Source organism: Schistocerca gregaria, chromosome X (assembly GCF_023897955.1).
Source record: "Schistocerca gregaria isolate iqSchGreg1 chromosome X, iqSchGreg1.2, whole genome shotgun sequence".
Lineage (NCBI taxonomy): Eukaryota > Metazoa > Arthropoda > Insecta > Orthoptera > Acrididae > Schistocerca > Schistocerca gregaria.
In genome coordinates, this window is record NC_064931.1 from 300,931,257 (window position 1) to 300,942,557 (window position 11,301).

General features: G+C 42.6%; 1 pseudogene; it reads right to left on the bottom strand.

Annotated features, from left to right (window-relative positions):
* Nucleotides 1-378: 378 nt before the first annotated feature.
* LOC126300016 (U2 spliceosomal RNA) lies at nucleotides 379-558 on the bottom strand (annotated as a pseudogene).
* Nucleotides 559-11,301: the final 10,743 nt, after the last annotated feature.

An 11,301-nucleotide genomic window follows, 5' to 3' on the forward strand; every position in this document is an offset into this window, starting at 1 on the left:
GAGCTCTCATGACCAGTTTATTTAATTACTCAAGCAGTTTCATAAAAATGACATGCTACCGGGCGGATGGAATTGAGGGAGAAAGTACCACGGATGTGATTTCGCGAGTTAGAGTGTTAAACAGGCGTGTTTTCGTTGAGGCTAGATCTGTTAATGTTCATGGTAATAAAATCAGCTATATTATGGTATTTGGTTCAAATGGCTCTGAGCACTGTGGGACTTAACATCTGTGGTCTTCAGTCCCCTAGAACTTAGAACTACTTAAACCTAACTAACCTAAGGACTTCACACACATCCATGCCCGATGCAGGACTCGAACCTGCGACCGTAGCAGTCCCGCGGTTCCGGACCGCGCGCATAGAGCCACTAGACCACCGCGGCCGGCTATTATCGTATTTATAATGTGATACATACAGTACTATTACCTTATAGTAGAGCGTGCTCTTAGCTCTCTGTCATGATTTAAAATTGTGTTTAATATTCTAGTCCTGTGATGCAGGACATAACAGATATTAAGCTGATAAGAACAGATTTTTTTTTTTCTGGATGAGAAAGTAGGTAGAGGAAATATAACGCATGACATATTGTTGTACAGGATTTTCACAACAACTAACGATACTTTAGCGAAATGAAAACGTGAATGTGGTCCAATTTCTTCTGTCTTCGAAGAAACTCGTATAAAAAGAAAGAATCTATGTTTCATGTGAGAAATTCAAGATGTACTGATAACCATACACCAATTTAAGGTTTAGTAAAGTTGATTTCTTAAACTCGTTATGCTCAGGCTGTCTCTGCTTGTCTCGCAACGTCCGCAGCCAGTGGGCGACCTGAAGCTATGGCTTCGCCTAACGTGACCGGCGGTTGCAATGGAAGTTTACGGCTAGCTTGCTCTTGGCAGCAGCTGCAGGAGCAGTTCCCAGTAGCGTCCTTCGCAGCACAGTCTGGGTGACTGGAGAGTGAGCTAGCCAGTAGGCTGGTAGAGTGGCAACGGAAGTGCAAATGTGTGTTGCATGTATTCTCCGATTTTTACCCTTCCCGCCACCCCACCCCTTTATGTAAAACTGATCAGTTGACAGCTGGTCAGCCATGGTGGCAGTCTCTCAGGCCCATGACCATCTTGTACATTCGGCATGTGGATACCTGGGCTCGCAACTGCTGTGGCCTGCGCAGCCACGGCTGCCTGTTGTTGGTTGTTGGTTGTCGGCTGTCGGCACACGGTTCCCGATCTCATATCTGTGTGATTGCAAGGTTTTTTTGCCCAATATATTTAATGCAAAGTGGAAAAATTGTGGTGGTGGATGTTGCTTGGCGGTCAAACGTCTGTGGATTCAAGACGTTGGATAAATTTAGCGCTACGATCTATTTGTGGCGGAAATTTAATTACTTGATTTTCAAACGTTTGCGTGTGATTCTGAAACATTGAAAACATGTTTTATTACGAAGGACAATCATTATAAAGTGGTGGCGAGTATTGGAAGGGATTCATTTGACTCCGGTAAACTGTTAAACAATTAGTCTGATGGGATACTACAAATGTACTATTTCCTACCGTTTTTGATATTGCAATTGCACCAGAGCTCCCTCTCTTCCCAGCTTTAACCAACATGAACAACGTATTTTGAGGAGACTTGAAATCCTCTGTCTACATGTCTGAACACTTTGGTTAATGCATGTGTTGACTCAAACCAAGGGTAACCTCTCGAGAGAGACAGAGACAGGGTGCGAGTCCAGAGTTTTCTTATGAAAGGAATGCTGCCACCTCATGGTTTGTGCATGTGCTGCAAGAACAAATGGAGGTCTGTCGGGCAGCTAGGCACGTCACCTTGGTCTACAAGTGTGAGGCAGAGGTGTTACACTAAGCTGTACCCACTTGAGAGAGAGAGCGGATGTGGTTTTCTGGGTGTAGAATATCGAACGGAATGAGATTTTCACTCTGCAGCGGAGTGTGCGCTGATATGAAACTTCCTGGCAGATTAAAACTGTGTGCCGGACCGAGACTCGAACTCGGGACCTTTGCCTTTCGCGGGCAAGTGCTCTATCAACTGAGCTACCCAAGCACGACTCATGCCCCGTTCTCACAGCTTTACTTCTGCCAGTTCCTCATCTCCTACCTTCCAAACTTTAACAGAAGCTCTCCTGCGAACCTTGCAGAACTACCACTCCTGAGTGAGGATTTTCCCATGAGGGGAAATACTGGCTCATAGCTAGGGAGGGTATGACCAAAGAAGCATCCAGTGTTCCTTTTCCCAGAGGGATGGAGGGAGGAGCGATAAAGGTTTCTTAGAACGACGGATTATCCACCTAGGGGCCATAAACCAACCCCCAGAGGGTCATAAACCACTTAGCAGATCAATAATTCAAGGTATAGGGAGTGGAGTATTTAGTTTAATTAATCAATTAAATTAATTAGCATCTCAATTTGACAGAAAAAGAGCTCCAGAAAACCACTTTGTGACAATACTGTTGTTCACCGTGATAAAAATTTATGCGGCCATGGCTGTCCTTGGTGTAATAAGAAACTGCGAGCTGGTGACACGTCTCCACTGATGTACGATACATTTTCCATGTTTGCCTGTACACTTCAATCATAATTGACGTTGTCATAGGGTCAACGTGGAAACACAAAGGGATCGTTTGCTATGTAGCCACTTATTCAGCACTGTGCAATAAACGGTGAGCTGCGATAAGTTTTTCCCTGCATCAGAATTGTATTCTTCGTCATATCTGCCACAGAGCACCATCTGTGTTGCTTTAAAGTGTGGGAAAGCCATTACCTCGTCGCCTGCTCGTGCTTTTGGCGTCTTTCAACCTCTTTTTGTAGATCATCACTACTGTAGCAAGCGAACAACGGACTAGTTTTTCGTTTCCGAGATGCTCGTTCAAAGGTGACAAACCGTAGCACTCTCGTCTTTATCAAAGTCACGAGAATTTCCCCATTTACGGCACGTATAATCACAGGGATGTTCCTCTGATGATCTCTACTCTGCTCATGCACTTCCCTTTCGACGTTAAGTGGCCGCAACAGCACCAGGCGCCATTTAATATCACGGTGATCAGTTGTTTTTTTGGCCAAGCCCTGTACATTTCATGGTGTATTTCAGGAAGGAAAGCCCTTCCAAGGAGACAGCTGAACAACACCTCGGGGCTTTTGCAGCTAACAGTGTCATTTGGCTTTATTTTTTTAGTTCGTCGAAACGTTGTTTCATTATCTTAAATGGTCCATCTACGTATTTGCGATATACGGTATTTTATTTGCGATGTACGGTATTTTTTTTAGATAGGAACTAAATGTTTCAGTTCTGAGACATGGAAATTACCTATAGACTTAGCTAAAAAGGAATTGAAAATGGGTCCTACGACTTGGCAGAGGTAGAGTAATGGACTAGAATGCGTGAGTTGCTTATCTTGTGACACCTTCATCCTCCATGTTGGCTCCACATGCAGAGCTCGTTTGGTGACTGGAAGGCTTCCAAACAACTTCTAGTTAACGAAGAATGCCTTGCAAAATTGCGGTATTCACCAAGAATTCACTGTAACTGAGATGACCGCTGACGACAGTGAGATTCCATTAGCGGAATTGTATGGGAGTATTGTGTTTGAGGACACATTGTATGGTTCATTAGCAGTATGTGTATGATGTACTGAGCACAATAAAAAAATATGTTTGCAATATCCTAGAGAACTTGTGAATGCTTTTGAGTCACATTGACAATCGGTCCAATCGGACAGTGATTCTGAGACCATTCATCTAGAGAGAAACACACATACCTAGCCATTCACCAAATACCAAATATCTGTATAAATGGCCGATAAGGTAACATAGACGTTTCCGTTATGGATCGCTTTTCTCCTATAAGAATTCCAGAGTTCTGTGTGTTTCCGCCTTTGACCATGACAGCTCCTAGGTAAAGGACTCGTGCTGTGGGCTTCGTGTTACCTGGTTCGTTCAGTACTCCCTGGCCTAATACTACAATTAAAGATGGATACTACTCGAAGGAAGTAAGAAGACTAGCATGGCCAATATTATCACCAGTCTTCGTTACCTGAGAACATGCTCTACGCTCGCGCGACGTCTGGCTGCCGTCCTACCAATCCATGATGAAAAAATGGTTCAAATAGTTCTGAGCACTATGGGACTTAACATCTGAGGTCATCAGTCCCCTAGAACTTAGAACTTCTTAAACCTAACTAACCTAAGGACAACACGCACATCCATGCCCGAGGCAGGATTCGAACATGCGGCTGGCCGGAGTGGTTCTACGCGCTACAGTCAGGAACCGAGCGACCGCTACGGTCGCAGGTTCGAATTCTGCCTCTGGCATGGATGTGTGTGATGTCCTTAGGTTAGTTAGGTTTAAGTAGTTCTAAGTTCTAGGTGACTCATGACCTCAGAAGTTAAGTCACATAGTGCTCAGACCATTCCAGACTGAAGCGCCTAGAACCTCTCGGCCACACTGGCCGGCAATCCATTATGAACACAAGAGCTTCAGTATGCTCTTTGAATACACCAAGGGCATATCTGATTCACTCATGGTAACTAAAATCCTTATTGGAAAACATGCATGCAAGTTTTATTTTACACAATGTTGTCAAATCATAGTCAGTTTTTGTTGTAGCCTTCATTTTTCAACTTCACAATCACGGTACTTTAAACGGGTGGAGGGGGGGGGGGGCTGGAGAAAAATATGTAAACGCCGCAAACACAATATACTACAATGCCTGATACGCTGTGGGAATCCGTCATCATTCAGAATAGCTCCCAGCCATTGCTAAAGGGGTAACACAGGTCCTGTCTGGTTTTCAAGGGAATCTTATACCATTCGTCCTGTGACAAAGTCCTGTAACGACGATGGAGGTGACTAACCGTCATACAACCATCCCTCCGTAGTAAATAACAATGTATCAGTGATTTTGAGAGCTGATGACTGTGGTGACAAGGGGAGATACGAGGAGTCATTTCCACAAAACCAGTTCTAGACGATGAGAGCTTTGTGAAAGAGGTCACTGAGGCCTTGGAATACAGCATCACTTTTGGGGAACAAACATTGTGCCATGGTATGGACGTGATTAACCAAACTGATCACGTGATGCTTAGGAGTGATGCAGTCCTGCAGAGTACCCAAGGGTCCCATGGAATACCACGATATGGCTTCCCTAACCACGACCGAAGCACCTGGGAGGTAAACTTGGACAGAAGTTGGAAGCAGTGTGCAACAAGACTCATCCGTCCAAACTACTTTCTTTCATTGTTGTACAGTCCACGTTTTATAGCTTCGCACCATGTTTCCGTGTTACGGGCATTTACGTGACTAGTGAGAGTTTTTGGAATTCCCGCTCGCCCAGCAGTTCCCTGTTTACGGAGCTCCCTCCATTTGGTTTCGTTAGTGACACGGTTCGTGAAAGCTACATTCGGTTCTGCAGTGAATTTTGCAGCTGTAGACCTCTAATACGTTGTCACAGACCTCCTTAATGACATCCGTCACAATCACTCACCACTCACTTTCGTCTGCGTTGTGACTTAGCGGATGACGTTGTTTCACTTTCCCTGCACGCGTTGTAGATGGTGCGTCTTGAAACAACAACCACTTCGGCTACATTAGTTATGGAAGCACCCACCCGCCGAGCACCAACAACTTGCCCACGTTCGAATTCATTTAGCTCCAACTTAATGTTCTCACAACTACATAGAACACTGTTCTGAACGGGACTGACACTTGCAGTGGTTTGAGGATACTACACCGGTGTCGTTCGAAGTCAAATAAGACTGTACAGTCCGCAGACTTGGCTGGAATCTTTATTTATGTTCAAGAACGCATTTCTCGCGATGTTTCCATCTTTTCGTCCAAACACTATGCATCCATTACACGTAAAACATAAACCGAGAGAACTTGTATTGTGAGTGAAAAGTCGTTATATTTGTTTCTTTCCTCAATATGTTGTGCATACGTTATACCTACTCATGAATAGATACAAGATTACCGCTTGATTCGTCACTTTTTCCATTATACTTTGAATTCCTACCGTTATTTCATTACGACAAGTTCTGTATTATGTTCTCACAACCTTCACATTATGAAAATGTAATGAAAGCCGAAAGATATAAATTTTCCAACATAACTGCCCTGTTGTGGTCACTAATTAACCAATCCGTATGCTGTGGATGGGAAAGCTGTTTCCACAATTTCGCTATTTACCCAAATTGCATTTTCCTGCACCTCATACTTTTAAATAATGCAATAAAATTTATTTTTATAATTAATTAGACAGTTATTAATTAATAATTGTAGCTTTAGACGGGAACAGGTGTGTAGCGGTATTCGTAATATGTATTACGTGTATGCCATGTAAAGGTGCTTTGACTGAAACAAATTTGATAGAACTGCTCATGACAAATCTAAACATTTCATAACGGCTGACCCATTTTTGAAACGTTCTTGGTATAAATTCTTCACTTATATGCTACTTACACTTTAGCCAGTGTGTTCACGCGTTGTCAGGAAGTAGGTGAAACAATTTTCTGAATTAAAATCCGTTCTTAACTAAGTGGATATCGCTCTAACGGTAAACAGGATGCTTACGCAAATGCTAAGGACTTACGACTCGTTAGCTGTTCCCGACCAAGAGAAAATGCCCGAGTTTGGCTCCAGACAGGGTTTGGTTAATCACGTGGAATACTTGGAGAATTCTAGAACCGATTAAGAAATCGGAAATTTAATTTCGTGAACAAAATTGTAACAATGTTCAATTTAAACGACCTTAGCAATATTAATTACAGAGATATTGGTATCAACTTCAATTCTCTAAATGATAATGTAGCAATTTTTTTCCTTTAGGGACGTAGAAAGGGACGAATTTAACATCATTTTAATCTTCTAAATCCAATAAATAGTTTTGAAAAAATTGTAGCTTTTACCACTTGGAATTCTGTTTTTAACCAGAAACTGATTGGTGTCTTGTGCGGTAGTTTGTGATTTCATACTCAAATGATGAAAAGTGTCGCATCGCGTATAAGGGAAAGGAATGTTTCACCGCCACAATGTCGATAAATAACGTAGAGCCGAAATGCAGGCTTGTATTCTGCGTGTCCATCGAATAAATTATTAATCTCACGTAGTTGCATGAAGATGCAACCTCTCTTCAGCCAGGTTGGACGCTTGTGTATCGTCGTATGTTGGAAATACTAACATTTCTCCGACACTACGTACAGACTTATAGAAAGTGAAAAGCCATTGAATTGCTCTCGTTTATGTTTCAGAGACTAATAGCAGTAATTGCTGTATTTTCATAAGAAGCAAATGAAGTTTGTACCAATACTCAATAATTAATATTGAGATCACAAGTGTCTATACGTCGTTTAGTAAAAGCTTTCTTACAATGGTTCAGATGGCTCTGAGCACTATGGGACTTAACTTCTAAGGTCATCAGTCCCCTAGAACTAAGAACTACTCAAACTTAACTAACCTAAGCACATCACACACATCCATGCCAGAGGCAGGATTCTAACCTGCGACCGTAGCGGTCGCGCGGTTCCAGACGGTAGCACCTAGAACCGCTCGGCCACCACAGCCGGCGCTTTCTTACACTTCAACTTAGTGAAAATAGAATTAAATTATCTTAAACGACATCCGAAATACATGAGGTTAACATCAAGATCCTCACTCTGACCAATGATTACGTTTTAATTTTTTAATTTCAGTTTATATGTTATAAGCTCACAAATCTGTTGTGAAGATATGAGATTATGCCCTTCTTATAGATATTGGAATTTTAGTATCCATCTTTTTAGATTACTCGAATAAAATTCAGTAACGTTTTTAATAGACAGGCGAGGAAGCGTGCAGATGTAAACATATTTATTTATGCAGAAAAAAATTCGTGTTTGAGTAGTTTATTTACTGTTAATGAATTACTATTTCTGAGTGAAAGGATGTTCATTGGCACCCTACCTTCCTGTTGCAATAGTATTGTTGATGATTTGAGGCCTGTACGGCCTTACCGTTGTGTGCATAACTGGAAAGCAAGCTCTATCTACTCCAACCTGTGCGTCCCGCTGCTTGCGTAGTTCACGTTGCGAATTACCTTTTCTATAATCCACTGACAGTACTTACTTAACATAAATGGAACATTATTTTTAAATGGGAGACGTACCTTACAAGAATATTGTTGTTCTCTTTCCTTTACTGTTCACCAATAGATATTTCCTCTCCTTCCCTTTCTCTTATATGACGATCTCATCCTCGTGTAAGTCCCAAAGCTGAGTGTGGAACTCGAGAGATCAGCGCGGGGAGACTGCTTCGCAGTCATGAGAGCTGCCGCGCTGCCCAAATACTCGCGTTGAAAACTTTTTTCATCTCTGGGATTCAGGAACGATAACATCGAGTTGAGATCCATCACGTCACTGTATCCTTGAGCCCTCGGAAACGGAACGGCGTCCCGAAATTACTTTCCGTCGACGATACTGGAGATCGCATCCCACTGCTTTTATATGAGCAATTATTACGATTCCCTCCATCCTCTGTCCGCTTAAGGGTAGCTGCAGATATTTTGTGTAGAACTCAGGTTACTCCAATTTAACTTACCTGCAACCGGAGCACAGAAAAAAATTATTTTTAAACTTTATTTTCAGATACAGTCACATCAAGGGAGCGTGGTTGCATCAAAATAATAAGTGTGAAGACCTTTCTAAATATTTAAAAAAAATAGCTTCGTAATGAAACATGAAGTAAACGAAGTCTTTAGTTTCTAAATGAAAAAAACAATAAAAAATCATTCATCACTTGACAAAGGAGTGACTGTTATATTTCTAAACATGCTACACTTCGATATTTCGTCTCTAACCAGTTCTGTAATACAAGTTTAACATACTAGCGGGTCAGGAAAGTAATGTCGTTTCTGCGCATGTAGATATTAGTTTGCCATTTATCACTTCATAGTGTACATCAATGTTGTGTGAGAGACATTTTAAGGTCAGGAGGCGTTGTTTACAAGTAAGTAATGAAATGTTACTTTTTTTGTACCTGATGGTCAAATGGCCAGCCAAGTACCAAGAGAGATACATATCAAGCGTTGTATTCTTTTTGGGTTTCACAAGGGTAGTAGAACAACAGTTATCACAAGAAACATTTACGATGTTTATCCAACTGCATTTGACGTTCGTAATTGCCAAAGGTGATTTTCTAAGTTCAAAGACCTGTCAAGCATTCTTTACCATCCTTTCTCAAAAAATGGCTCTAAGCACTATGGGACTTAACAGCTGAGGCCATCGGTCCCCTAGACTTAGAAGTACTTATACCTAAATAACCTAAGGACATGACACACATCCATGCCCAAGGCAGGATTCGAACCTGCGACCGTAGCAGCTGCGCGGTTCTGGACTGAAGCGCCTAGAACAGCTCGGTCACAGCGGCCGGCCCATCCTTTATCGATCATCCAAGAACATTTGCAGCAGATTGGTAATGAGAAATAAAGCTAACCGATCTACGACATGCAACTTCTTGCTTCAGCGGCGCAGTAGATAAGCGTTTCTTGATACTTGCTCATTTTAAATGAAAGATGGGTCTTCTATGATAATCCAAAATGCAAAACGCATTGGCTCTCTTCGAATGAATCAGAACGAAGTATAGCTACGCTAGGTTTACTTTTGTGTGTTTGGTGGAGTATTAGCGCGGTAGTTGATTTTGAAGTGCTGAAATCTGGACAAACTATGAATTCAGATCTTTGCTGTGAGCAGGTCGCTAGAGTAAATCAGTCTTTAATTGAAAAGTGCCCAACGATTGAAAACAGAAAAGATATTATCCTGCAACACTATTATGCAATATAGCACTGCGCAAGACGAACCCTGGATAAAAATTAATGAGTTGTGGTGGGAGGTATCGCCTCACCCCGCTTAATATTGCACCATCGGAATTCCATTTATTTCGATCCCTACAATATTTTGTAACAATGGAATATCCAATCCGATATGTCGAAAAGTACACTGAGGTATTTCACACTGGAAGAATACATCGAAAAAATGCGTTGTTAAAATTTTAGCTGCTAAGGGGCACTACAAGTATTTTTTTAAATGTTGAAGTTACTTATTTTTCCCTCACGAAATACTGCTTATAAGAGCGTTTTGTTGAGCTCTACCTACGCGAGGAGGCAGACGCAGCCGTGATAAGAGAACGCAGTATCGCTAGCCCAAAGTCCAAAGTGCACACACGCTAATTTTAAGTACTTAAACAATACTGTAACTGTCTCAAATAGTTAAAATTATGCATGACATGGTGTTTATATCGACAACTAAACTTTTGCAGATGTATCTGTTACACAAATGACTATGAGAGGAAAGAAAATCAAGGCAGTGTGTGATGTTACGAGGGGCATTCAATTAGTAATGTAAGAAACTTTCTTTTCTGAGAGCAAGTTGGTTTTATTCAGGATTCCATTACACCATATTATTCCCCTCCCTTTTGGCTATAAAACCGTATTTTTCATGATAGTATAAATTCAATGCGATGACATAGCGCCATCTTACAGGGAGGGCCTGTATGCCGCAAGGTACCACTCTACTGTTCTACGTGGGAGCCAACGTCTTGCTTCATCAATAACCTCCCATTTCTAGGCGGGGAGGCGTGCTGACCCCCTCACGAATCCGCCCGGCCGACTATTGTCGAGGTCCGGTGTGCCGGCCAGTCTGTGGAAGGTTTTTAAGACGGTTTTCCATCTGCCTCTGACAATGCGGGATGGTTCCCCTTATTCCGCCTGAGTCGGCGACTGCTGCGCAAACGCTTTTTCCTCGTGCCATAATTAGTCTACCACGCAAACATTGGGTTTCACTCGTCTGGTGTGAGACGTTCTCAGGTGGCTACACGGGGGGTAGAACCGCACAATAACCCTGGGTTCGGCGTGGGGCGGCGGTGAGTTTAGTGGGCTGCTGCAGCCTTTTGTTGGGTTGCTTACCACTGCGGGCTACAGCGGGGACAGAGACTCTCCGTCGTTTCTAGGTCCCCAATTCCATACAATACAATACAACCTCCCCATCATCCACGTACTGCTTCCTGTAGAGTATGTCCTACGTTGGGCCAAACAGATGGAACCCTGATGGTGCGCGGCCGGCCGGAGTGGCCGTGCGGTTCTAGGCGCTGCAGTCTGGAACCGGGCTACCGTTACGATCGCAGGTTCGAATCCTGCCTCGGGCATGGACGTGTGTGATGTTCTTAGGTTAGTTAGGTTTAATTAGTTCTAAGTTCTAGGCGACTGGTGACCTCAGAAGTTAAGTCGCATAGTGCTCAGAGCCATTTGAACCTGATGGTGCGAGAT